The 27,655-nt window shown below is 53.9% G+C and overlaps 2 long non-coding RNA genes and 1 other non-coding gene across 3 annotated transcripts; 2 read left to right on the top strand and 1 right to left on the bottom strand.

Moving 5' to 3' along the window:
- Positions 1 to 204: 204 nt before the first annotated feature.
- On the bottom strand, positions 205 to 7,236 carry LOC122918333. The gene is made up of 2 exons (XR_006386586.1): positions 6,978 to 7,236; positions 205 to 4,081 (listed from the first exon to the last, which is right to left on the bottom strand). It is a non-coding gene; the product is annotated as an uncharacterized LOC122918333 (long non-coding RNA).
- LOC122918332 lies at positions 5,675 to 27,311 on the top strand. The gene is made up of 5 exons (XR_006386585.1): positions 5,675 to 5,716; positions 7,417 to 7,595; positions 7,966 to 8,102; positions 24,979 to 25,250; positions 26,862 to 27,311. It is a non-coding gene; the product is annotated as an uncharacterized LOC122918332 (long non-coding RNA).
- On the top strand, positions 7,642 to 7,715 carry TRNAR-UCU. The gene has a single exon. It is a non-coding gene; the product is annotated as a tRNA-Arg (tRNA).
- Positions 27,312 to 27,655: the final 344 nt, after the last annotated feature.

Below are 27,655 nucleotides of genomic sequence, written 5' to 3'. Positions count from 1 at the left end.
GGAAATATAAGTTCGGATTTGTACATTTTATCGCTGAAATGCCCATGAGTCACAGAGGGGCGGTTATTTCAAGGTTGCTGGATAAACCAGGCCAGCTGTCAGGTGGGCAGAGCGGCGCGCTCAGCTCCTAGTGGGTAATCTGTGCTAAGGTGTCTTTTCAGATGATTTAGGGAGAAAATAGAAGATAAGAGAAGCCACGCACACTTGAGGGCAGTGTGTTTGACCACAACCCACAGAGGAAATCAATTTATTTTTTCTTACAACCGAGAACACATATGTCTACACAAAGACCTGTACGTTTAACTAGAACAACGTTTCAGGAAATAATACAGGGTCTTATTAGAAGGTGATGCCTTCTGCGGTTTTCTGTTCTACTGTGCTCTGCCTCCTCCTGTCCTAACCTTGGCTACCATTTCTTGTCTCTTCTATTTAATGATGTGAAATGCTGCTGACATTCTGACTGGGGGTCTGATAACCGCTGCTCTTTGGGATGCTGGGAAGGGGCCAGAGAAGGAGGGGACAAGAGATAGGAGAGGCCCGTGCGCCACGGACAGCAGGGGAGTGAACGTTCTGGAGAGCGAAGTGGGTTTGGTGTGAAATGTTGCAGAAAGTTGACGGGATCCTTGTGAATCTGATGGTGAGGAAGCCATTAGCGACCTGAGCAAGAACCTCCTCTGTAGAAACAGAGACCCAGGCACGGGGCTGCCTGGGTTTTCTCCTCTTTGTCTCATTGACGCCTTGTGATGGGCCCACAAGGCAGGCGTTCTTGCTTCTGTGAGTTCTGAAAGAAATAGGCAAGCTGAGCCCCCGAAAGGTTCCTTGAGGCACTCACTGTCAGGCAGTAAGTGACGGAGCTGGGGTTCAAACCTCGGTCCATCCGGACTTTAAATTCTGTATTTTTCTGGTCGGACCACAGCAGTTAGTCTATTTTTGTAATATTGGGTAAGTAATTTAATTTCTATGGGCATGAGTTTACTAATCTATGTAATTACAGATGAGAGGTTGATAAAAATTATAGACTCCAGAAATATACAAAATAAAGAGCAAATATTCACGCACTTAGCATTATCGACTTCATCTTCAAACTAGTTTTTTTCTTAATTTATAAAAGTAATAAGATCAGATGGTAAAAATTCAACTCATGCATAATGTTAAACATGAAACTTAAATTATTTTAAAATCTCTTTCCGCTCTGGGCATTCAGTGGTTCCAAGTCGAGGCCACTTGATCCTTTCCGTTTTCTCATTTTCAGTGATGACCGAAGACTGAGCATCCCGTCCCTTCCCCACACTGCATTCTGCGTGGAGACGCCACCGGTCTGACCCCATAGCAGCGTACCAAGAGCCCTCAAGGAGCCCCCAGAAAGCCCAGGACCGAGCACAGCTCTGGGAGTGACCGGCCGACCTGGAGGAAGGCAGTTTGTCTATCTGGACGTGGGTTCCTCTGCTTGACCTCTGGTGACTGAAGGGACAAGGAATCGCTGCGGGGAGACCACGGGGCAGGGGCTTACGCACCCTCACCAGCCGCCACCCTCTGCTTAGCCTGGATCTGCTTGGCCTGCAGACCTACCCTCCACCCTCCTCCGGCCCTGCCCTTGGGCCACCACCCCTCGATTACAAGGGCAGAGGAGAGACTTGTGGGGAGGGTCTCAGACCAGTGTCACAGGATGCCTGGCTCTCAGAGCACACCGTCTGGGGACACCTGCCCGTGGCGGGAGAGGTCGGAGGGTCGAGGTCTGAGCAGCACCAGAGGCTCTGCTCAGGCCACTGCTTCCCTGCTGAGGACTTTGGCAAGCCCCAAACTGTCCTCGGTCAAGGCCTTCCTTTTGCAAAACGAGGATGATGATCATCACTCTTTCCACAATCGAGGAGAGTTCTGATGATCAGATGAGATGAAGAATTAAAAAGAATTAATTAATTAATTAAAGGATCAATTAATTAATTAGAAAGACTTTTATCATCACGATGCCTCCTGTTAATGCTGTTTCTTAGACTCTTTGACGGATGAGGGAGGACCGTGGAAATGCAGCTCTCCTTCCTTTGAGAGGAAGAGAATCTGAGCCTGGAGATTAGCTGGGTACTCAAAGTAAAACCCCGTCCTCTGAGCCCGTGTCCAGTGTGCAGACCGCGTGCTCGCTGGGAGAGCCTCGGGAAGGCCAGTCCCACGGAGGCTAGGACCGGCTCTTGGATGTTCTTGGAGAAGGGCAATGGTGCAGGCCTTCCTCTGACTCGTCAGACGGAGGCCTCCTGTGTGAGGGCAGCCTTAGTGCCTGGGAGGGAGATGCTCCTGGTCACGCTTTGTGGAAACCGAGGCCTTGTAGAAGATGGACGTGGTTCTTCTCCGGCTGTTACAGAGTCTTCGGATGATGTTCTCCTCTCGGCTTCTTCCAGGCTGAATGGGAAGTGGAGCTGAGGCAGCTAAGGGACAAAGAAATCCCTTTTACGCCCAATATTAGGCACAGCCGAGGTTCTCGAGCCCCTGGGCCTGTGACCAGAGTCACTGATGCTCGAAGGGTCTGTCTTCCAACTCTCTGGCCTCTGGCCTGGAGTATCTGGCCTAGATAGAGCCTCTGCCCTTTTATGCACCAGGGCCCCTGTGATGTCTGTGAAGACTGGGGAGCCTCATTGCCAGGCGTCCCCACGGTCTCTCAGAGCTGGGGGACCAGCAGGGCCCCGTAAGGCCCCAGCTTTAAAGCTGCACAGAGCCCCAGCACGGAGGGAGAGAAGACACAGGTGCCCATCAGAGCAGAAAGCTCACGGGCGCCTGGAGGTGGACCAGGCAAGGGCCGTTCTGGACAGGAATGTGGACTGTGTGGATGGGGTGGAAGGAGGTTCAGAAGAACGGGTCCTACGGACGGAAGATTTGGGAAGCAGGAGAGATCTGGACTGAAAGGCGGGTTGGGGGGAGAAGTAAAGAGATCTGGAGCATGGAATCCAGAGGAAAGGAAGATGGGCCTGATGGCGAAGGAACGGACAAGCCAACACTTTGGAGCAAGTGGCAGACCCAGAGATCGCAGGCCAGGATGGAGAGGCTGGGAGGTCTGGGAGATCGGACAGCCTTATGGCCACGGGCACTGGGGGCCGAGACAGGAGCAGTGGCCCGAGTGGGCCTGAGTGTGCCTGAGACGAGGAACGCCGCATGTGGATGGTGGTGTTTGGAATAGATGGACCCTAGATGAGAATGGATGGGAGTGGCCAAGAAATTGGGCATGTCAGAGGATAGAGCTCATGAGGAAGGATTAGGGAATGCCAACGACATGTGGAAATTGAGGAGAGGGGAGATGGACAGGAGCATGGAGAGGTAAGATGAGAGGGAGGGCGTCCACGTCAGGACGGAGCACAGGTGATGCTCTGCTCTGCAGGAGAAGGGCAGATTGAGGGGGAGACAAGGCCCAAGAAGAAGACAGACTGGGGAGCTGGTACTGGACACACACGAGGATGGTGGCCTGGGGTCAGGATTACAGGCATAGAGAGAGAGCCTGCATTCTAGAGAGGAAAAGTGGGGGGTTGAGCTGGAGGGGTAGCACCAGGAATTAACTCACTCACTGGGAAATTGGAGGAAAGCAGAGAGAATATCTCCCTCCAAATTTCCAGAAGGATCTGGTGGGACGTGCTAGCCCACTGCCTCTCCTTTCATTGCATGCTGCTGGTTTCCTCGTACTTCTTGACCACAGAGAGTGTGCATCCTTGGAGCACAGGCTCTAGAGTTCTCTGGACAGTTTCCTGGAGGAGGCTGAGAGGGGAGGAACAGGCAGGTCAACAGGAAGATGCCGTCCTCAGGCTCCCTTGGGGGTGGACCTCTGTGTAGACGCTGTTGTGACCTTGGCTAGTGCCTGGAGTTGCGGTCCATTGTCAGGACAGATTGGGTCCCGGTCTAACTTCAGGCAGACTTGTGAGTAACCCATTGTGCCGGGCTAGACCTGGGACGTCGGATATGACGATTTAGGTAGAATTTGCCCTCCTCTGTCCTCCTTTGGCTTGACTCTAGATCCACTGATTACCTGGATCATCTCACTTCTTCCCTCTTCGAGGATAGGAAAAGGGACCAGGAGAGAATAAACAATCTTCAGCCAGTTCTTCAGCTGAGGAAGGAAGGAAACAAAATGCTTTAGGAACATAAATGCTTCGTCATGATAGTTAGAAAAAATGCATGAGAAAAAGAGACCAGATCACCGGGCAAGACCCCATGAGGACAAAAAGTCTGGAAAAGAATGGAGGGACCTTTGTTTTGGAGGGATGTCCATGCCGCCCTTCTCTGAGGGACAGGAGTTCTGAGCCACACATCTGCAAGCAGTGCCGAGTGGGCCTGACTTCACCGAGCTCTCAGCTTTGCTGAGAGGTGCTCAGCAGGGGAAGGGGGCGGGAGGAGCAGAAGAAGGGATGAAACTGATGGTGGTTGGGGACACAGGAGATGGCCTGTCTAAGCCCCTTCTAAATGCCCACAGTGGAGGTGAATGAATCAGGTTTGGGTCATGGCGGGCCCTGGAAGGTGAGACTACCACGGATTGTCCAAGGCTGTGTTGTCCAAATGTCTGGCTCATGGTGTTACTCCATCTAAATTCTTGAGCATTTAAAATTCGGGCTGGTCGGGACAGGCCCCCAGGGAAGCTGTGAGTAAGACCACAGTAGCGTGTAGGATTTAACTGTATTTGTTCCTGGGCCAATGGGAGACATTTTTTTGGCATTTATCATATGTATCCCAGCAACACTTTATGAATGAAATAATGCATGAGCATCACCAGTTTGTCTGTGGGGTCAAAGAGTGGTATTCAGCGAGAGCATGAGTCATGCTTGAGTCACAGATCTTCAGAGAATTAAATCAGCACAAAAAATGTTTGGAAGGGGAATCGACTCGGTTTGCATAAGCCGAAATGGCACACCTAGTTTCAAAGAAGAAAAAGATGTGTTGTCTTCAGTCATTTGGAATGGCTTACCCTCCATCCTGCCTCGTTAAAGCTGCCACTTCCTTTGATTATTTCCCTCCTTATTTTTAAATTAAAAACCAAGTTTAGAGACATTATTCACACTTATCAAGAAGCTGTCGCTGATTCGTGGATGATGAAGTGAAGACATCTCTGCCCTCGGGGAGTCTGGAGGATTTTTGTTGATATAGATGATGAGTCTAAGGGGTCCTGAAAGAGGTTTTTTGCTAGAATGGGGAGAGTGCTGTGAGGGTGAGAGAAAGAGAAAGGAAGGTTATTCAGGAAGGAGGTGACTCAGGCAGCAGAGCCAACACTTGTAACTCGTGGGGCAGGAAGAGGATGATGACTCCTGCACCGTGAAGGCTTGGCTCGTCTGTGTCCATAGTGTCGGGTATTGGCCCTACTTTGTAATGGGGAAGTGGTGGGCTGAGAAGGTAATTTTCACAGGGTTTGAGGCCAGTAGGCTACAGCTGGCTATTTCAGCTGGATCTTTCTGCTTTGAGAGTTGGGATCTTTGTGGGCACTTGGAAACTTGATGCCTTATTTGGTGGGCAGTAAGATTGGTTTTCTTCTCTCCCATACGTCCTTCAGTGTAGTTCCTACATTGGGATCTGCTCACAGTGTCCTGGAGGTTGGGACCGTGTCCTTATTTTCCCTCATCGTTCTATCCCCAGCGCCAAGGTGGAGCATGGCAAGCCGTGAGTGAGGCTCTTGGAACGCGCTGGGGACCTGGTCTCTTCATTCAGGGTGTGGAGGACATGTGAGCTCCTCAGACGCAACAAAGTTTTGGGCAAGGTCAGGACAGATGGATGTCTTGCATGGAGGACAACATCTTTATAAAGAGCAGGGGGTATGTCTACATCTAAGAGCACTCTGAGCCTGGTGGGACATGTCCTGAGAACCTGTTTGGCAGCCATGTGGCTCTTGGCTGGTATGTGGGCTTTATAGGCACATGGACCTCCTGACTCGTCCCTCGACTGACATCTTGTTCCTAGTTGCCCCCCAGTAATGTAATATCTGGTCGGTGTAAGTCTCTGTGCTTCAGGCTCTTGAAGTGGTCTGGGGTACATGGATTAAGAATGGCTCTATGTTTAGTATCAATACAACATCAGTTTCCCTATTCTGAGCTCCTGGCCCTGGGTCCCAGGGGGAAGACATGCTTGGTTGGGGTGGCTGCTTTCCCTTGGGCGTTGGTCATCTCCTTGACCCCCTGACCTGATTGAAGCATCCTGGTCCTGTTCTTGCCCAGATCTCATTCAGAATGGGCAGGGAAGCGTGAGTCTCAGAGTTCTAAGGGCCCGTCAAGACCTTCCAGTCTAACCACGTTGTGTTGCTACGTTCCTCTTCCCTTGGCCATCAGCCAGTCTCACAGGTTAGAAGGTTGGGTCTTGAGTTGAGATTGGGGTCAGCTGGCGGTGTCCCGGGTGGTGGGCCAAGGAAGCTCTTACTGGGAAGGGGGTGCGGGGAGCCCGAGTCAGTTCTCTGCTTTTATTGTAACCTTGGGACACTGAATCTGTCTTTAAATCAATGCATTGTCATTGGGAGCATAAAGGGCAGTTGTCCCCTGGTGCATCTGGCAATCAAACAGGAGAGAGAGGGCTGAAGGTGGGGCAGGCAGGACTTGGATTAGACATTCCGGAGAAGCAGGATGGTGAAAACCAAACCGCAACCAGCAGGGATTAGGGATTGCATCTTCTCAAGGAGGCTTTTAAAAAGAGGAGCTGTCTTCTTGGACCTGGGCTGGGTGTGGAGGTCTTTACATATGGTTGCGGAGGGCTGGCCCATTGGATTCTCCTGGGATGCCTCTGTGCAACCCGGCAGCTGAGAGACCCTGCTCTTGAGATTAGGCAGTCCCGGGAAGAAAGGATGGCAGCCTTGGAGCTAGGGACGGTGGGGGAGGGGGAGCAGGTAGGTGTTCCCGGAGGGCCGTGTGTGCACCACCTGTATTTCATTAGGGAGCGCCACTCTTTCCCTCCTCCCTGTGTGTTCTCTCTCTCTCTCTCTCTCTCTCACACACACACACACACACACACACTCACACACCACAAACACTCACCACTCTTCTGTCTCCTCCCCATCCATAATTCCAGTGAAGATGCTGAAGGCACATCACATCGGACTCTGGGTCTCTCTTCCTGGGCTTGACAGATGCAGCTCTTACAGCTGAGAGCCGGACCTGCCTCCGGGAGCCCAGCTTCCCTGCGGGCTGCGCCGCCACTGCCGTTCACATGGCTTCTTTACGGGAGCAGCTCCTTTGTCTCCGGGAAGGAGGGCTTTCCTGAATCCCCCAGCTTTGCCCGGCCCCTATCTGAGTGTAGCGGGATTGGGATGAAACCACAGTGAGGGAGAGGGGTGGAGAGGTAGAGCAGCTCCCTTGGCTCCCTGAGCTGGGTAGGCTCTGCTTGATTAGCATGAGAATAGAGAGACTTTGCTGCATCCTCCCTCAGGGATGGAGAGGAAGGAGCAAAGGCTCTAGCTCCATCCTACCCCATCAGAGCTCCTGGGACTGAAAATGACTACCGCCCCATTCCTCCGATCCCCGAGGACCCAGAACCCACAGTGTTGAGAAAAGCTTTGACGGAGCCGGCGGGTGGATCTCCACTCCAGATTTTCCAGCTGTCCCTGCCCCCCCACCGCTCGGAGCAGGATGCCGAGATGGCTGGTGATGCAGAAGGTATGTGCTTTTTCAGTTCTGGTGCTGATGCTGTGTGTGTGGTGAGGTCTCTGTGGCGCAATGGACGAGCGCGCTGGACTTCTAATCCAGAGGTTCCGGGTTCGAGTCCCGGCAGAGATGGTCACCTGGCAGGTGCCTCTTTTATTTTGTGTGTTGTCATGCTAGGTTGATAATTGTATTTATTTGTCCCCGGAGGTTCTGGGGAAGAGAAAGGAAACCCCTTTCCCCAGAAATCCTGGACCTCCTCTCCTTTTCCCTTCCCTCCCCCTTCATTCTTTCTCTGTTCCTCTTTTATGGATTTTCATTGTCTAGCGAAGGCTCAGATGTTGGCAGCCGGACTGACACAGCCTTTGATTCCTGTGCTTCTTAGGAGGATCACTGGCACACAGGGACCCAGGTGCCAGACCAAGGGTTCTGGGACCACGGTGGTTCCCTCCTTCTCCTCTGAGAACAAAAAAGGCAGACGGACCCACATGCCCATGAGGAAATGTCCAGCTGTCCTCTAAGGTAAGGGCCACCTTGATCAGGGTCGGTCAGGAGATGGATGGGGTCATGCAAAGGACAATTTATTCACCATCTTTGTCACTCCTGGGGCTTTTTGTGCGAATGCTCATCACTCAATTTTTCATCTACAAGGTGAGAGGTACTCATTGCTCTTTGTCTCAGTGGGATAAGCTGCCCAGCAGCACAGGGATGATCAGTGCTGATAAACTTGTCCCAGGAAACTCAAAGGTCTCGTGCTCCTGCAAAAAGTCGGTAGCTTTGCCTGTTTGCAAGCTTGGACGGTGGTGGTGGGGGGGTTATTTCCATAATTCTCCGTTTCCATCACGACATCTCACCCCTCTCTCGTTCTGCATTCACTTCTGCTCTCCCTCCTTGCCTCATCTAATGGCCACATTCAGCAAGATTGGGAGCTTGGGTTTCTATTCTGGGCTGGGCTGGCTCTCACTCTCCCTTGCATATCGTGGCCTCCAGCCTATTAGCTAGAGGGAGCTGCCCATGCCAGGAAGTGACCTCCACCCCAGGTGAACCCAGGAAACCTGAGACACACACCTCTCCTCCCTTTGCTGGGGAGTCACTATCTTTCCCATGTGCGGCTGGGCACGGGCATCCAGCGGACACAGGCTTGCCCTCAGGCTCTAGGAAGCTGGCGTGGGGTGAGGGGGCCAATCCACACAGGGTTCCACCAAACCCTGCCAAGAGGTGGGAACTGACAGGGAAGAGAGGAGCACTTGGGTGGGAGAGGGATGTATTCTGCCTTTAGGACACCTGACCTTTGTACCAAACTGAAACACCTGAGCTTCTCTCGAAGTACTTCGGTGCTTTAAAGGGACCTAAAATATTTGCCGTTAAGAGCCCATAAAGATTTCCCTTTCTGAGTTCTTTGGGCAGAATATCAATTCAGACATTAACTCTCTCCCACCAGCCTCGGGGATGTGCCCTTTGGAGGATACGAGTGTGGACCAGAAATTTCCAGGCAGACCCTTCCAGAGTCTTTCTTTTATTGTTAGCTCCGCCTATGCTAGGTGTTTTTTTGCTCTAAGCTCTGGCCTGAGAGGGAAAATCGGTGTTTGTGGGGTGGGCTGGGGTGGGGAGGGCGTTTGGCAAAGCAGCCGGTCACCTTCTTCAGCCGTGGCCAGTGTACTACCTCCTTCTGGTTCCTCTTTGTCATCCTGTTGGAACAGGGCTGCTCGCAGGGAGAGGTAGGGAGGTCGTTCAAGGTCAGGACAAGGGTACAATTTCATTGTGGCCTGTTCCAAGGTTTGCTCAATTCTAGAAGCTTTCTAGGAATAAAGGCTCCACATGACATTGTGGGGGTGGGAGGTTGGGGAAGCAGGGAGAGGCTGTGTGTCCCTGCGGGCACTGCACTCCGATTTGTTGACAAGTCTGATGAGGGTACAATATGGCCAGCTCCTAGGCGTGGCTCGCCGCCAGTGAGGACTGAAGCCCACAGACCACCCCAAACCTGCTTTCAGCCAGTCATTTCCACTGGGGACCTTGGAATTCGAAGACCTTGGGTTAAGAAAACCTCTCTGAACTTGAGCCCTGGGCTGCCCAGGAGAGAGGGTGGACTGATCTTTCCAGCTGGTGGAGTCCTTCAGAGAGGAGACGCTCCCTCTGTGTCTTAGCTGGGAGCTGGGTCTCAGCCAGGCAGGTTGAGGTCCCCGCTAGTTCTGTCACTCAAGGGGAACTAGAAGTTTCCACGTACTCACACACCAGCCAGTTTCTGAGAGTGGTGTCCTGGGGACTTGAAGAAGGATATCATAAGCCCTGGGGGCAAAATTTCTCACACTGGTAAAAATTTCTTTATATGAGATAATAGCTTCCTTCTTAATACATGAGCGGTAACTTCTGATTTATGAAGATCATAATTTCTGTGTTGTCATGTTACTCAGAATGCAGAATAGAAATCGGTGGTTTTTTTCTATAAAGTCACTTCAGTGGAGGACTCAAATGCTTCAGCGTGCTAGAGCTGGTCATTAATTCCCAGGTATGCGGGCAAGATGTGCCTTATTTATTATTGTTTTCTCGGTGTCTGAAATATGGTAGGCATTTGATAGATATATTTAGAGAATTAATGCTGACTTAGATTGGCTATAAATTATGTAGAAGGGAGAGAAAGAAATGTAGCTTCTAGGAACCAGGAACACAGGCAGTATCTTCATGCGGGCATTCATTCACTTTACAGATATTCCTTGGGCTCCTGCTTCCTGCCACCTGCCATGTCCTCCGTCCCGGGGTCCACAACACCATCGCCCACTTCCTGCAGCGGGTGCGTGTTCCTGTAGCTGAAATGAAGGACAGATGGGCAGATATCATCACGATAGCATCCTAGGTAGAGGTACCCGTGGGAGGAACTTAACTGAAGAGAAGAGGTAGACCAGTAGGCCTAGCAATCACGGAGGACTGTCACAGGAGGAGATATTTGGGTGAAGAATGAGTGAAACCAGAGGGAGCAATCAGACCCGGAAGGTGGGCACCAGCTAGATGGCTTTGGAGGATAGCACCAAAGTCCGTGTGGTCAGGGCAGAGGAAGGCATGGGGAGACCAGGTCAGACATTAATCTGGGGCATGTCACAGAGGTGATACTGTTGGCCTGTCACACCCAACTTGGCCTTGTAAAGTCAGGCCAGATTTGCTTGCTTCTCCTTTCCTTTCCAGCAGTGACATTCCTAGGTCATGTAAGCTTCCTGTGCACAAAATTAAATCAACATAATATCCTCATTGTAATATAAGACAAAAGTAAAAGGAAATAAGTTTGTAATAATTGACCTGTATGCATACTAGCAGTCGTGGACCTGAAGAGTCCCCTTCAGTGCCGGGCTGGGGCTGTGTGAGGGCAGGACAGAGCGGGCGTGCCTCTGCCCCACTTAAAGACCCCACAGGATGCTGTTGTCACTTTCCAGACTGGAGCTCGCGGTCAATAAACTCGTGATCCAAATAAATTCAATCTTCTGGCAAAGATCACAGCATTTTGCATTCATGGATATTTTAGGACATTTTCAACCATGCAGAAAGCTCTCTGTATTTATATGTAAAAACAAGTGAGATTCGAGGCCCAGATACCAACAGCTCGCTTTTCAATAGGTCATTCAAAGGAAGTACACGCAGGAGGCAAGCCTGAATCATGTGAGATGCACCTGCCCCTTGCGGGAGACGCGCCAGGCCCAGGGACCCTTCTTCTGTACAGCGAGTCGCGGTGCCCAGTCTTCACCAAATCAGAAATTACACCAGATTTTCAAAACGGTTTCCCAGGGCAATTTGAGACCCACCAGCCAGCTCTGACTTAAGGCTTGTGGGTCGGGCGTTCCTTCAGGTTCATGGAAACCGTCGGCAGGTCTGAGCGGAGGAGCGATGGCTTCTCATTCACATGGTCCGAGGCTGACTTGGGCTGTGGGTGAAGAAGAGTGTGGCCGGGGACGGGGCATGTCGCAGGTGAAGCAGCGAGATGCGGCGCGGCGTTTCCCAGGTGGTGTGATGGTACCACCGGCCGCCGAGGCTTTTGTAACGATATCCGCCCAGAAAAGTGATTTATCATCTGGGCAGAGTGGAGCTGGCATGGATCACTTACGTTTTGTCTGCGAACTAATTACTTTTATTTATTGCCATTACAATGGTTGTCACCTACGAGCAAAGATGTGCGTTTTGTCTGTGTTTAAAAGCCATAGCAAATGGAACTGACTCCCCCAGACAGGATTTCAGTGTCTACGTCCTCAGTAATTTCTATAAATTATAATGGAACCGGATGTCTGTGAACTTTGCCATGTCCTCCCTGGAAGCTGGATCCGTCTGCTTCTGGGATGGAGACGCTGTTCCCCGAGCAGCCCGAGGAGGGGTCCTTGATCGAGCCGTGGTGGGACGTGGGACGTGCATGAGAGACGACCCTGGGAGCAGGTGCTTGGGGAGGAAGTGGCGGCCGGGGGACAGAGGACCCAGGACTCAGTCTGAGGTCTTGCTGTTTGCTGGCTGTATGACCCAGAGGTCCACGAGGCCACTTGAGCCTGGTTTCCTCAACTAGAGATGAGCCAAGTAATTCCCAGAATTAAATAAGGTAGAATGTCAAACTGTCTGGATTGTAAGATACCCAGTAGGGGAAAGAACACAAACCAGCTTCCTTTGTTTGTGGACAGTGTTCCAGCCATCAGACTGGTTTCCTGGAGACCGTGGTAAGGATGTGGGGGACTTGGCCATGGGCCGCATGTCATTGTCCCTTGGAAATGCCTGGTTGTCATGCAGAGCAGGGGGAGTAGACAGGCACGGAGTTACCCTTCCAGGGCACGTCCTCTCCCTGCGGTTGCTGTGGGGACCCCACCTTTCTCTCTGGGGCTGACCCTGGAGACTGTGCAGGGATGGGGAACAAGCCTCGGCAGGCCTGTGGAGAGGCCCCTGGGAAGCCTCTTTGGTGAGGAGCACAGGGCTTTAAAGCTGGGGATGAGGCCAGTCCATCCCCATGGTGTGTGGAGAGGAGCCCAGAGAGTGGCTCCTGGCTCCTGGCTCCTGCCCAGGGCCCTTCCTGGGAGCGTGTCCTGCCACAGACCCTCCTCCATCCCAAGTCCGGGACGAGTGTTCCCCGGGAATCACTAACAGCCCCTCATAATCTCTTCTTTCTTCTGCTACATCTACAGACCACTTTGGGGGAGAGAAATGGCAGCATTCAGAATAGCAGACAATTTAGTACCGATTCTATTTATTTTGAAGGAATCCCAAACTTTTTTTTCTTTTTTAATGGTGCACAAACTTCTAACAATGTTTTCAGAGTCTGTATACGCAAGCCTGCTCCTGACAGCAGAGGAGAAGGATTGCTGACCCCCAGATGTCCGGAGCAAAGGCAAAGTGACTTTTGCCAAGCACAGCATTTTCTTGAAGGCTTACATTCCTTTATGCTACATTCTAGTACAAATTTGGGGTTCTATTTCCTTATAGCTGCACTTTTTTAAGTACAGAAATAATGAGCTGGCCTTGAATCTGATGATAAGCCTGGCACGTGGTGTGCTGCACATATGGCTGCCTGGCTTAGCCGAGTGACAAAGACAAGAAATACATTCCTGTGAAAAATAAGCCTGCGACCCCAGAGCACCCACTCAGAGCTGAAGGGGTAGATACTCTGGAGACAGGGTAAGGGGCTGGAAACCTGGCCGGGAATGCCCATGAATTCATTACTCATTCAGCAAACATTTATTTAGTGCCTACTACGTGCCAAGCATTGAATTAGGTCCTGGGACACACTGATGAGCAGATGTCACAGATGATCACAATAAAATTGGGGCTGTGAGTGAAGGGGCCATCCATGGGGCAGGCAGGCCCGAGGCCGGCGCACTGAGCTCTTCAGGGAGGCAGGGAGCTTCTTCCAGGCAGCGGCGCTGGAGCTGAGTCTGAACAATCACTGGGAAATGGCAAGGCCCAGAGTGAAGAAAGGATCTTCCTAGGCGGAGGAACAGGGAACTCGAGGTGTCCCGGTGGCAGAGAGGGCAGAGGACGGGAAGCAAGGGTGGTCCCACCGGGGAGAGGGAGGCAGAAGGTGGAGGGGAGCGGAGTCGGAGAGGGACTCAGGGGGCTGACCCCACAGGGCTGCGTAGGAACTGTAGCGCGTTTTGTCCTTTTCTGAGAAACGAAGGGAAGTCACTGGAGATTTTAAGCCAAAGACTGCGTGGTTAGATTTGCATTTTAGGAAGATGATCCCGCTGCAGCTCAGAGAACAGCGTAGAAGGTGCCTGGGTAGATGCTGGAGCGGAATGGCCACAGCTGGGGCGTGGCACGGCTTGGGGAAAGGTGGCGGTGGGGGCTGTGGGGGTGGTGGTGGAGACAAAGTGGAGAAGTGGGTTCGAGGGATGTGTGGGAGCTGAAATATGCAGGATTTGGTGACAGAATGGAAATGGTAGAAAGAGGAAGGACTTGCCCAGGACGGCTCCACGATTTCTGGCTCGTGTCCCACTGACCAAGATAAGGACCACTGTGAGAAGAGCAGGGACAGGGCAGGAAACGGTGAGCCCAGCTTTGGGCTTCCCATTTTCAGGTGCTTTGGAGATTTCCCAGAGATGTAGGGTGTGTGGGGGGTTGGGAGCTGGGCCTGGGTGGTGATCTGATCTGGGGAGTCCTCTGCGTGTGGGGACAGATGTTTGCGTGAGGTTACCTGGCAGAATGTGCGGAGTGAGAGGGATCAGGGAGGAGGTCAGGCAACTCCAGCACGGAGGAGAGAGAGAGAAGTCACACAGGAGGGGTAGGTTGGGGACCAGAACCGCCCCACTCCCAAAGCCCAGGGAGTGTCCACGGGGGGCCATGGTGGGTGCCACATGTTCCTGGCATGTCCAGAATGGTCATAGCCCGAGCCACCGTTAGGTTAAGTGGCATGGAAGTTGGTGGTGGGCGCCGTCTGGGCGTCTGCGGAGCGTCAGAGCAAGGAACTGGAGGGGAAGCAGAAGGCAGCCGGGAGGGAGGTCGGCAGGTTGAAGCAACTCTCAGAAGTTTGGCTGAGAAGCTGGTGAGCCCGAAGGCAAAGGCGGGGGGGCACCAAACAAGAAGAAAGGCCTTTCTTGTTTTCTTACCTTTAAACGTTCAATTATGGACACTTTCACACATAAATACACCAGGTGGGATGGTGTCGTGAACCCTCCCAGAGCCGTCGCTCCGTCTGGACGGTGATCGGCTCGTGGCCATCCCACTGAGTTTGTGTTCTAGTGGCAGAGCGCTCCTTGAATTCCCCGGGGAAGGAGGTCATCGGGAAGGGGAGTCAGAACATTCCGGAGAGATGGAGAGAGAGAGAAGGGAGGCCAGGTGATAGCCAGGGTCTGGGAGGGTGTGAGAAGGTGGACGGAGGAGACTGCCGGCCTGCGGAGGCTTTGGGGGAAGCCGGCGGGCACTCCTTTCTCGCTGCGGTGTGGACAGCGCGCAGTGCAGGTGTGCGCGGGGCCGGTTTGCACGCTGACGTGGGGAGAGGACAGAGGAGAGACACCGGCTCCTCCCGCCCTCCGAGGCCGCCGCCGCCTCCCTTTCAGTTAGGCTCCGAGCAGGTGGAAGGAGGAGGCGCGGGGCGTTCGAAGGGAGCCCGGGACGCGGGGTTAGTCGGTGCGGAGACCCGTGGACCCCTTCCCGGCCGGTCTCAAGGCCCGTTTGCGGGAGTTGGACTGGCCCCGAGGAACAGGCTCCGGTGGCACACATCGGGCGTGTGTGCGCCGCGGCCGGTCCAGTGTTCGCTCTCCTGGCGGGGAGCGTCTGCGTGTGTGTGTCTGTGCGCGCGTGTGTGTCTGTGCGTGCGCGCGTGTGTGCGCGCGTGTCTGTCCGTGCGCGCGCGCGCGCGTTGCGGAGGACACGGCTCCCGCAGCCCCGAGTGTGCGGGCAGCGGCGCAGACCCCACGGCGGAGGCGATCCCGGTTCTGCGCGCGCAGGTGGGACTGGGGCGGCGCGACCCGGGTCTCCACTGGTGGTTGCGCGGCGCCACCTGCCGGACCGCCCGTGCCACAGCGCGGCCGCGCGACCCGACGACGCTTCCTCCGGGGAAAGGCCCCTTCTTGCCTGCGGCTTCCCCCGCTCCCCCGCGCCGTGAGTCCCACTTGCTCGGCTGCGCGTTCGGGCGGGGACACGGCCGCGCGCTCTTCCCTGACTCGGTCCTGACTGGTCTCGCCAGAGCCCCCGGCGCCCCGTCCGCGCATCCGCCAGCCCCGCGGCGCCCGCCGGGAGGAGGAGATCGCGTCCGACTCTCCCGCAGCCGCAGGAGCCGGAGCTGCCGTCGGGACCGCGGGGAGGCGCGGTTGCTATGGAAACCGGCTGGTCCGGGCCGGGCCGGCGGGTCTCAGCAGCGGTCAGTCCCGACGCCGTCCCCGGCACGCCCAGCCCAAACCCTCTTCCTCGTGGACCCTTCACGGGGTCCCTCCGGGTTTCCAGGGCGACCCTTTAGGACCCTGTGCTCTGCCACGAGTGACCTTTTCATAGTCCGACTTGCCCAGAGCAGCGTGTCCGTCAGAGTTTTCTCTGCGAGATGTCCAGGTCACACGACACTGCCCTCGGGGTCCAGGTTTTCTGCGGTGACCCCGTCCCCGTCCTCCGAAGTCCCTCGCGCTTAAGACTCAGTGGCCGGACTGAAGGAGAGGGCGTCCGCTCCTTCAGTCCGGTCACTGACTCTTAATTACGGTCATTTTACCCATACAGACTCAGCCGTGATTCGCGGGGGTTCGGACCCGCGCCCGACCGCTCCCCAAGGAGCGCGCCTCCGTTCGCTGCCCCGGCGGCCTCCTGCGGGGCGACTCGGTGTCAGGTGGGAAGCCCCCGGGGGCTCAGGGAGCGGGACCGGCTCCACTAGTCTTGGCGGGACTTTCTGTAGAGTGTGGGAGACAGTGATGAGCTCATCCCAGAAGCCTCCCGGTGAGGTCCCTGGCCGGGGAAGTCCGGAGAACGTTGCGCGCAGTGCCTGGGAGCTAGAGTTATGGAGGCCTTCCTGGAAGAAGGGGTGTTGACCATGACGGAAGGGGAGAACAGAATGATGCCAGGAGGGTTGTGGGGCAGAAGCCTAATGGTGAGAGCCAGATCATGGACAAGCTGAGAAGCTTTTTCAAGGTGTTTGGACTTTTTTTTTTTTAAACAATAAGTCTAGGCAATATCCATCCCCACACATAGTTATAATTTTTTATTTTTTAAAAGATTGTTTATTTATGTATTTGACAGACAGAGATCACAAATAGGCAGAGAGGCAGGCAGAGAGAGAGGGGGAAGCAGGCTCCCTGCTGAGCAGAGCGCCGGGATGTGGGGCTCGATCCCAGGACCCTGAGATCATGACCTGAGCTGAACGCAAAGGCTTTAACCCACTGAACCACCCAGGCGCCCCAGGTTTGTTTGTTTGTTTGTTTTTTTCTTGTGATGAGAATTTTTAAGAAGTTTTTAAAAACTTCTTTTTTGAAACTGCCATTCTTTTAGCAACTTTTAAATATACGGTGCAATATTATTGACTATACTCAGCACACTGTGTATTTCACCCCCAGGATTTATTTATTTTATAACTGGAAATTTGTCACCTTTTGACCACCTTTACCCATGTTGCCCACCCTGGCCAGTACCCCTGGACTTTATTCCAAGACTTTATTTTAGGAGCAAATACCAGGTAGATTCTCAGTGTGTATATGTAAGGAAGGTGCTGCTCACACTCAGATCTATATGTTGGGAAGGTTCTTATATGTTAGAAAGGTCACTCTTGTTGAAGTTTGGAGCAGGACTGAGGGGGAAACAGGCTGGACATGGGTACAAACGTATGCGCGATGGGGCCTTGTCTTCTGCTAGGGGAGGGGAGCTGGAGACAAGTGAATGGATCTGAGAGAGGTTGCAGGGGAGCGACTTGTTGGAAATTGGTTGTAGGAGGTACGGGAAGGAGAGGAGTTTAGCTTTCTGTCTTGAGCAGGGGGAAGAATGCGGGTTTCATTTACCGAGACAGGGAGTACGGAATGAGAAGTAGATTCACCAAATGGCCAGGGGATGAGTGTTTCCCCTTTGCACGTGCTGAGTTTGAGACATCAACATGTGGAGGCAGATATGTCAGGGAGCGTCTGGAGGAAGGAGCCTGGTGCCCTGGTGAGAAATCTGGGCCAGAGATACAAGTTTGGAGTCACCGTCCTCTAGGGAGTGAATTGATGTTTTGGCTGTGGTCAGCAGCTCCCAGAAGGCGAGTGAGCAAGGAAGAGCAGCCAGGAAGGAGCCCCGAGGCCCCGCCGTCTGATGACTTGTTAGAGGAGAAGGAAGCCAGCAAGTCAGACAGTCAGAAGGGGAGAGAACCAGGAGGGCCAGGGTGGAGCCGATTGGGAGAAGCTTCTGGAAAGGGTGCAGACAACAGAGCGTACACGTTCCTGAGAGGGCCTGATGCTTTCTCTGGGATTTAGTAGTGGGTGGCCTTGTCAGGTGGGGTCCTGGTGGAGTGACCGGGGGCTTCTGGGAGTTCACAGTGCGTGGAGGGGAGGAAGTGGAGACAGCGGGTTGAGTAAGTTCATCTCCCCCTTTGGAATGGGAGGCAAGGGGCAGGGGCGATGAGGGAGGGATGTTCTGTTTTTGGAAATGGGGTAACTGTGAGTGTCTCACTACTCATGGAAGTTATCACACAGAGAACGGAAGGCCAAGGGGTCCAGCGGGGGTCGTCCGTAGGGAGTGCAGTCCCTAAGGAGGCAGCCAGAGTTAATCAAACTGTTGTCGTGCCCATCCGGATGCAGGAACTGTTCTGAGAGCATTGTCTCTTTTATACAGACCCTCTCAGAGAGGTGCTGCTGTTAGGACCCAGTTTTTGAGTTGGGGAAACTGAGGCACAGTTGGATACTGGGAGGAACCAAGGCCTTGAGGGAAGCGGTGGAGCTGGGACTCCTCCCCAGGCATCTGTCTTGAGACTCGCGACACTAACCCCGAGATCCTGTCACGGCATCCACAGCCCAGCTGGAGGCTGAAGTAGGAGATGTCCAGCCCCACCCTGTGACCCTCTGGGGGGGGGGGTGCAGGTGTCAAGATGGTGGGTGTTACTAGTCTCCTAGAGATGCCGTCACAGGTTACCCCAATGCGGGTAGCTTACAAACCCCAGGGACTTATTCTCCCGCAGTTTGGGAGGCTGGAAGTCTACAGTTAACGGGCCAGCAAGATCTCAAGAAGGGGGTTCTCCGACGCAGGGCTGCACACCTCCACTGTCTGCCTCTGTCTTCGTGCGGCTGGCTTCTCTGCATCCCAAACCTCTCTGCCCCTTTCCTGGGACGACACCTGCCACAGGATCGAAGACGCACCCGAAACCCAGGACCGTCTCATCTCGAGATCCTTAACTTCATCTCACCTGCAAAGATGCATTTTCCAAATAAGGTCACGTCCACGGGTTGGAAGGCCTGGGCACAGCCTGTGTGTCCTGCTGCAACTAGAAAACTGAGGGAGCCCTGCCTAAGGGGTGCCGTATCTCCCGGGAGGGAGGAACACGCGTCCTTTTCTGAGCGCGAACTCAGACGGGGAAGGATCGCGTTTCTGCGGAGAGTGACCCTGCAGCAATGGTTGTTGGCGTCTGGAGCCGGCTGAGTGTTTGTGCAGAGCAAGTCGGCTGTCATGTGCGTAGTCGAGTCCTATGAGCTCCTCTGCTGGCAATGAGCCGCCTGGGCCGACCACGGACACGGCTGAGTTAGTCTGGGGCGGGCCGTGAGTGCCAAGGAAGGCAGAGACCGACCGGGTTTAGGATGTTGGCGAGCGTGGTTTTCTCGAGAAGCCGTGAACCTGAAGCCAGATGTGCGGGGAAGTGAAGTCAGACGGGGAATGACAGGGTGAATGGACACGGTCCCTGCAGACCGGACCCTGGGAGGAGTCCGTGAAGCGGCTGTCTTCATACAAGGTTATGCTCAGAGCATGGGGTTTGGGCTGTAGGGTTTCACAGGAAGAAAAGAAACCGGTTGCAGCAGAATTAAAGAGACGGTTGAGAGAGATGGAAAAGTCAAGGATGGAGAAGGCAGGAGTCTGGACAGGCCAGCCGCAGCCGTGCGGACACAGAGCCCACGGGCCGGTGGCAGGGCCAGCGTGGAGGAGGCTGCTGAGGGTGTGGAGTGAAAGCCAGCTCCAGGACGGGGGGCGGCTGGAGGAGGTGCTGAGGCCGGGCACGGTGATTGTCCTGGGGTGCCTTTCATCACTGTAGATTGTCCAGAAAGATAGAGCCAACGGGGTGTGTGTGTGTGTGTGTGTGTGTGTGTGTGTGTGTGTAACGGTGTGTGTGTGTGTGTGTGTGAGTGAGAGAGAGAGAGAGAGACAAAGACAGAGACAGAAAGAAGAGAGGAGGAGGAGAGGGGAGGGGACAGAGAGGGGAGGAAGGAGATTTATTTTAAGGAATTGGCTCCCACACGACGGAGGCTGCATTCAGACCAGGGAGAGCCGATTGTATAATTCTAGTCTGAGTCCGAAGGTCTGAGAATCGGGACTCAGTGATGTAAGTTCCAGTCCAAGTACTCGTTCAAAAGGCAGGACACTGATGTCTCGACTCAAAGACAGCCGGGCAGAGAATACTTCTGCCTTATTCTGCCTTTAATTCCACGGAGACCTTGGACTGACCGGCGGAGGCTCAGCCACACTGGGGAGGGCAGTCTGCTTGACTCAGCCCACCCGTTCACACAGCAGAACGGTGTTAGACTAACTGTCCGGGCCCCCGTGACTCAGTCAAGTTGACCCATAAAATTAACCATCACAACTGCCTTGATTGCACGTATCATCTCAATATATTGGTCTTACTCTCCTCAATTATAAAATGAAGGGTGAACAAGATTATTTCTCAAGGTCCTTCTAATTATAACTTTTGTGTTTTAAAGCAAAATTCCAAGTTCTTGGTGTGGAAACATCTTTTTAATGGAGTATAATTCAGAAACGGCACCTGCGAATCCGCAGATCTTAGAAACTGGTGATTACACTCAGGGTCTGACTGTCACTCTCTCCTTACCTGCCTCCTCCCCAACCCCCCCAGTTATAAAGGTTTTGATAGAACACTTTCAACTGGAACACCTGGGTGGCTCAGTTGGTGAAGCTTCTGCCTTTGGCTAAGGTCATGGTCCCAGGGTCCTGGGATCGAGTCCCGCACTGGGCTCCTTGCTCTGTGTGGAGCCTGCTTCTCCCTCTGCCTGCCTCTCCCCCTGCTTGTGCTCTTTCTCTCTCTCCCTTTCTCTCTGACAAATAAATAATTTTCTTTTTTTAAAAGTGCACCTTCAACACGGCTGCTCTAGGAGCCTCTCGTTAACACACAGTTCCGGAAGGTTCCTGGATGGCGGGTCCCAGCTCTGGTTGCAGAGGTTCTGCTTTCCCTGTGCATTTGTGGTGCTGGAGCCGTGCCCTCTCGGGTGAGCTCGTCCTGCAGGTTCAGGAAGCGGACTTGCCCTCAGGGAATGCGCTCCTCCCTGGGGCCTTTCTTGACTTCCCTCCCCACCCCCGCCCTGGGGACCGGGGCCCCTGCTGCCATCACATCGCCAGTGCTCCTGCCATGGCTCTGTCTGTGAGGGATTGCTCGTCCTTTATTTCTGTCCCCCCCCACACCGTGACTAACACCGGAGATGGGGTGACTTCTTCGAGACTGATGTCATTTTATTGTGGGCTTAGGATGAGTCTGTCCTTCTCTCGCTTGTGGCCACATGGAGCAGCTCTTCGATGCAGGTCACGGTGCCGGGAGCTGGGAGAGTGATGAGAAACATGACGCACAGGGTCCCGACCCTCGCGAGGCCAGGGTGCCAGTCGCAGAGACTGACCAGATGGAGGGGAAGCCGCCGGAAGCAGGAAGCAGAGTGGCTGCCCTTTGAATGAGTTCGTCGTGACGGGAATAAGTAAGAGAGGACGGTGGCCTTACTTTGGTGAAGAGGAACTCGACGTCTTGGTCAGTGGGTGACATGGGAGGAAACTGGGGAATCTTCCAGTGGCGGCTTGGGACAGAGGAAAGGGCTGGCCCCACCCCCTGCCCTCCCCGGGAGGCGCACGGGGCTGTGCAGGGACCTGGGCTGGTCCCTGTCCAGGGTGTACTGCGGGGAGGGGAGGCACAGCAGGAGCATCACAGTGGAGGGGACGGTACCGTCCGGGGAGTAATGGCAGGAAAGACACAAGGTTGTAGGTCTGAGGTGTTCTAAAGATAAGCGTTGATTTAGATTTGCCGATGTGTGTGATCAGATCACGGGCGCCGACGACAAAACAGGGGGCAGGTAACGGGTGGCCGTGCACTGATCTGGGGAGATCTGGAAGAAGAGAGGCTTCGGAAGTGGGTTTTAGGTGGGGGGGGCGGACTGTGCACCCAGCGGTTCTACTTTCTCACCGAGCAATGAGGTGACGTCCTTCCCCGAGGGAGCGTCCATTCTCCCCGTGACGCTAACTCGCTGGTTAGAGATCATCAACGCCCGTCTGTCAGCCCGTCTTGGATTTCTGCTGCTTTTGGCCACGACTGGATTCCTGTTCACCTGTGCTTTTTGTTTTCTGAAAGTTGTTGGTTGTGGTAGTTTCTATTTGGGTTTTTTGTTGCTGTTTGTTGTTACGTTTTTTGTTTTGTTTTGTTTTTGCTTTTTTTTTTTTTTTTTTTTTTGATGAGATTTAAAATTCTGTGTCGGCGCCTGGGGCAGCATATCGTACTTTGCGGGCAACAGCCGGCAGGGCGGTGGGCCTTGTGAAGTGGGAGAAGAATGCACCAGGGCTGACAGAGGGGCTTCTCGAAGGTTCGGAGGAGACGGCTGTTGGAGAAGGACCACCTGCAAGCATCGTAGAGAAGAAGAGGGACGGAGGTGCGTGGAGGCAGATGGAGGTGCGTGAGGCAAAGGCCCAGTTTCGCCACCTGCCGCACAGAAAGTGACCCTCGTTTCCACCCTCCGCAGACTTAGTCCAGTCGCCACGACTCTGGAGGCTGCTCCGGTGCCCTTGCTGGACACAGGACAGCGTGCACGAGAGTGGGGCCTGCCCAAGGGGCCCGTGCTCATCTGGGCTCCATTCATTCGTCATTGTGAAATAAATTATTCCTACCCAATGACGACTATAAAATACAGACACCGTTGAAAACATGTGATTTCAATCATAAAATACTCAAGTCCCAGCTCGTCGGCAGGGAATGACACCACTGCCCGTTCCCTGGACCGCTCGTGGGTTTTTGCCCTCAGCCCCCGTGCACAACCCTCACCCATCCCCTTAGCTTTCTGCATGGTTAGACCTCAAACGTAGCGATCCCGAAATGCTGTTTCCTGGTTCTGCTTATTTTTAAACTTCTTATACATGGAGATACGTTCTCTCGGTTCGCTAGTGATTATGTTTTCTGAGATTTATCCTGGCTTTTAGAGGCAAAACAGTTAACTTGCTTTCATCGATGCACACGGCTCCATGGCAGGAAGATACCCCAATTCACTAACATACCCTGCCTTTGGTGGACACGTGGTCTGTTTCCACGCTTTCTCGTTTATAAGCAGTGCTGCTGGGATAGTCTTGTATCTCCAGGGGTAGACTGCGCAGATTCCACGCTCGGGAGTGAGATTGCTCCGTCGTAGGCTAGGCTCCTGTTACCGGCACGTGTGTCATTGCTTTTACAGCGATTCTCCCAATTTTGGATCGCAATTCCATTACTGATAATCCCAGAGACTTTGCAAATGTGGAGGCAGAGCTCCCGCCCGGTCACGTCACGGAGACTGCTGCACTGCAGGAAATGGGGGACACGGCAGGCCAGAGAGCTCTGGCCGCACATCTTCCTCCTGCCGTTTCTTCCTTCACTAACTCCCGTTCTCAGACAGGAGTATCTCTGACCACGTGGGGGTGTTTGGAGGCAACCCGGAGGCTGAGAATGTCTGAAAGCAGGAGGTGTGAGAGGTCAGAGGCAGAAAAGGCAGAGGGCGCTGGGGAGTCTGGAAGGCCTGTCGGGCCCTGGGTGGGAGGAAGCTGAGTGGCCCACATTTGGCCGTAACTCCTGGACCAGAGTGGAGGGATTCTGCAGCTGGGGCCTCCATAGTCCTTGTGGGGCTGCTGCGAGAGTCTCTTATCCCGAACGGACACAGAAGTGTGGGATCACTGACGGAAGTCACGCCGTCCTGGCGCTCGGGCCACCGCGTTTCCTGGAACGCCGGGCCGGGCCCCTGCGCACCCTCCTTTTCCCTGGAGGCTCAGCCCTGAGCCAGTCACGTCAGAGAAAGAGTCTAATCTTCACAAGACCCGGGAAGAGTGGGGACCGTGCTAACTTCGGGGATGAGAAAACAGAGGTTCGGGTGGGGGGGACGAGGACTTGTTTGGAGGTGGCCAAAGCAGTGCCTCCCCATTGTCTAATTTCACCGGTGGAATCTGCCCCCGCTCTTCTGTCGTCTGGTCCTTCGTCGCCCTGTGGCCTCAACAAGGGCGTTAGACGAAAAAGTAGCTCTTCCCGTAACCCCTTGTGTAACAGTGAAAATCACCATGAGGCCCCGTCCGTGCTAGTAAGAGCCGCGTTCCGGACCCCGCAGGGTCCTTCTCCCTGACCTTGTTATGCTCCTGGTCTTTGTGTCTGTCTCCGAGGTCGGCGCGCACTGCCTGCGGGGTTAGCCTGCCGCTCCCGTGTGCCTCCGTCCGGTCGGTCTTGGCTCTCAGGCTGGCTTCGGTGTCTTGGGGGTCGTGTGTTATTTTGCTCACGCCCTGTTTTGCTGGCCGAGATCATATCCCCCTCCTAATGCTCGGGGCTCTTAGTGGAGGCTTTCCTGGGACGTGCAAACGCACACACTCCCCTGCCCCTGTCTCCGACGATTGTCTCCGAGAAGCAGTCAGACTTGACAGCACACCCAGCGTGCCGGTGTCCCGGTCCCTGGGGACGCGGCCGTCACAGCCTCCCAGGCCCTTCACTTGTCTGAGAACACCTCAGCCTGCTGACGGGGCAGGGCCAGAGCGAGGCCATATCACTCAAATGTAGGGAAAATAGGAACATTTGTCTCCTTCTTGTAGGCTTGGGATGTCCAGTCGCCACATGGGGTGAACCAGGAGGAGAAGTGGCTCAGCCCTTCCCCCCGCACACCGTCCTGCTGCCTCCCACGCTGGGGCCACTTCACCTCATTCTCCAGCGGACCCTGTGGGCGTCGGGAATGTCCAGGCCATGGTCTGAGGCGTTGTTCTCTATGACCAACCCCAAGACAGGACGATGGAGTGGAAAGAATCCTAAACTCTTCTCATGATGGTCATGCCCGGGAAGGCAAATACGGGGGCCTTTGGCTTCAGTTCCTCTGGCAGCTGGTTGCTGGAACCTGGATCCTCTGCTTTCAAACTGGGGAGAGAATCTATCAAGTTTTCTGAGAATGGCAATAGATAAGACTCCTGAGGCTTTGCAGGGTCTAGAACAGGGGCTGGCCGTGTTTTCGGCCGAGGGTCAGGTAGGAAATGTTTCAGGTTTTGTGGGCCCGTCTGTCCTGTGGAACATAAACCTTTGTGTGGATTTACAATCCTGTAGAAACTACAGACACCGTTCGTAGCGTGGGATCCCTACAAAGCTGGGCCACAGGCTGACGGGGCCTGTCGCTTGCCAACCCCAGCCCTATGAGGACACCCTCCACTCGAGAGCCCCGGGATATCAGAGGAGGCGCCGCGGGAATCTGAATGCGTCACTTCTGAGAGGAGCCGTGAGCAGAGAGAGCGGATCCAGCGTGACGACTCGGGAAGCAGTTTCTGGAGAACAGAACGGACGAGGGAAGGGAGAGGAAGCTCCGAGCGTCCGGAGCACAGGTGAGATTCCGGCGAAGCGGAGGGAGCGAGGCAGAGTCTCTCTCCGAAGCCGGCAGACGCGCGCCCTGCTGTGGGCGACCGGATTTGCGTGGGGACATGAGCGGGAATTCGCTCCCTTCTGTGGGCGCAGCTGCCGTCCCGTCCTCTTTCAACCATGTCCCGTCACGGCCCTTCACTCCCCTTCCTGCCGCTCTCCGGCTGGTTTATGCTCTTTCCATCAGTCTCAGGACCAAAGAGAGAGAGGGAGGGCCGGGGGGAGGGAAGGAATCGTTGCTGTGGGGCGTCCGAAGGCCGCGGTGGGTAGGAGACAGCAGGAGCTGTGGATCGCGAAGTAAATGCAGGAATACCAGCCGTGTAACTCTCATCAAAACACAAGCCATCTTCACGCCCAGATCATCAGAAATTGTTCAAGGCAGAGAAGGGGGAAAATCCAAGCAGGAGCTGAGAGGTAACAGGTGCCCAGGAGCAAAGGAGGAAGGACGCTCCCATGCTAAGCCAAGTGGGAACACAGGGGAACGGGCTACCCCTCACTAGAAGATAATTTGAAAGACAGATTTTTAAATACCCTAGAAACAGGGGCCATCCCAAGAAAGACCCATTTCCCCAGAATTCCGGAAGAGCCCTGAACTGAGATCTGAAGTATCTTGGCTTTGGTCTTTAGCCGGCTCCTTCCCAGCCGAGGCCGCCAGCCGGTTAGCTCAGCTGAGTCTGTTTCCTCGTCGGTGAGATGGAGATAATAGGGTTGTTGTTGTTGTTTGTTTTTTTCTATTTCATTCCACTGTTTGGATTTGCACATGGGCACAAAAGCACTTTGTAGAGTATTAAGAACTATGATTATGGCAGGGATATTATTAGTTTCAGGATTTTATTCTTACTTATTAGTGTTTCAGTAGTTGGCTGACCTTCCTGGTACACCGCCGGCTGTGTCCTGGGATGGATGGGTTTCCCAGGGACAAACTGCCTGTCAGATTTCTGCAGAATTGGACTGTGACAATGTGGTTAAATCATTTCCAGGGATCTGAAGTCTCTAGAGTCCTCAGGTTATGAAAATAAGAAACATTAAAACCAAATGTATCAAGGACGGGACCTGATTCACTCGTGGGCATCCTCGCTCCTGATTAGCTGGTCCCCTGGCCGTGTCTTCAGGGAAAGCAGCAGAGTTGCCCCGGAGGGGTCGGGAGAGCTTGGGGTCACCACGAAAGCAGCAGATGCCTGTCAGAAGAACACTGGGTGGGAACAAGGCATTCAGGAAGAGAGCAAAGGTCTTGGGCACCGGGCTGCACAATTGTGATGGAGGCTGGTTTGTTCTGCCCAGGTGTAGGGTGTTTGAGAGATGACAGCTGGTGACCTTTCCTCCTTTGACTTCCTTCTTGGGGCTGTGTTTCCCCAAACACATATTCTTAGAACAGCTCTTGACAAAGCCTCTTGAAGCTATGATGATGCAGACTGATAAGTTTCCACCAAAAATTCACGCTCCCCTTCCAAGGGCTGCCTTGTGTCTGGATGGGGCTGGATGCCAAGGCACGTGAGTGGATTGATGTGTGTCTCTTACAGCCGACGTGATTCAAAAGCCTTTTGTCTGCTTTCTTTTTCTTGTCTGCTGCTTACTAGTTATTGATGACACCAAGTCTTGAAGATGAAATGGTCCCCAGATGGAAGGAAACAGGGCATCCGGGTCACTGCTTGAAGGAGAGCTGCCCGGTTGAGGACACTTTCACGGGACTGGAATGTGAGCAACAAGTCGGTGTTCCAGTGGGATTTGGGGTATTCTGGGGCATCAGCTATTGGGACATGGATTAATATGGTCTCTGATCTTCTCAAACCTTCTCAGACTGTTCTGTTCTCTGTATGTGGGATCAACTAGACGTTTCTGTTGAGCTTGTCCTCTCCCTCCTCTCTCCGGATCCTTTCTACCCTCCCCGCTGGCGTGTCGTCAGATGAATAATGGCAGAAACAAAGAGCAGAGGGAACAGAACAATGATTGTTTCACTCATGAAGTCTTTTCTTCACCCGTTCACTTCTTTCCCTCTACATGACTGGGCAGCATGGCCACAGCCCAGGAGTTGGATGGGGACCAGGGACGGATGTTGGTGGGCACCTGGTCTAAGCTCCTGTTCTGGGTGGCGGGAAAGTCCATCAGTTCCCTTGATGGGACTCCATGTTGCGAGCCTAGCGGAAAAGTGTTTGCCACCACTTTACACCTAGGGGGTTTGTTTCTTCTGCATTTCTTATGTTCTATTTGGCAGTGTGCCCTTGAAATGTAGGATCTGTCGGTGGAGCACCCTATGGTCGTTACCTGGTTTATCAGGTTGACCCCGGAAGACCAGACCATTGTTCCCACCTAAGATCGTGCTCGGTGCCCAGAGCCCAGGTTTAAATACTTGGATAGAAGAGAAGCCGAAAGC

This window comes from Neovison vison, chromosome 10 (genome assembly GCF_020171115.1).
Source record: "Neovison vison isolate M4711 chromosome 10, ASM_NN_V1, whole genome shotgun sequence".
Taxonomy (NCBI): Eukaryota; Metazoa; Chordata; class Mammalia; order Carnivora; family Mustelidae; genus Neogale; species Neogale vison.
Note: the sequence above shows the minus strand (reverse complement) of the source record. Positions and strands in the feature narration are given on the sequence as shown.